This window comes from Merops nubicus, unplaced genomic scaffold (assembly GCF_000691845.1).
Source record: "Merops nubicus isolate BGI_N331 unplaced genomic scaffold, ASM69184v1 scaffold43632, whole genome shotgun sequence".
Lineage (NCBI taxonomy): Eukaryota > Metazoa > Chordata > Aves > Coraciiformes > Meropidae > Merops > Merops nubicus.
The window spans coordinates 1-345 of record NW_008593651.1 but is presented as its reverse complement, the minus strand read 5'-3'; positions in this window follow the sequence as shown (position 1 = coordinate 345).

Genomic DNA, 345 nt, shown 5'->3' with positions numbered 1-345 from the left:
TGGAAAGCCGTGGGGTGGGGGATGGTATGGGGTCCTTTGTAACTTCACTGTCTTTGGAGGAAGGAGGATCACAGAGACAATGCCGTGACCTGAGTCACAGGTGGCTCATGCAGGAGAAAACTTGCATCCGCTTCTAATTGTCTGCTTAATTGGTCTTTAAATCTTAGCGCTAATTGAGCGGGTCATCCTGCAGCAAGGAGTTCCAATGGGTGCTTGCATGTAGCTCCAGGCCCTTCCCTCTCTGTGCCACCCGTTCCAGCCCTTCTGTGCCCTGGACTGGCTTTCCCTGCCGGGAGCAGTGCCTGGCGTGGGCACATACCACGGCCCCGCAGCAGCACCCACGTG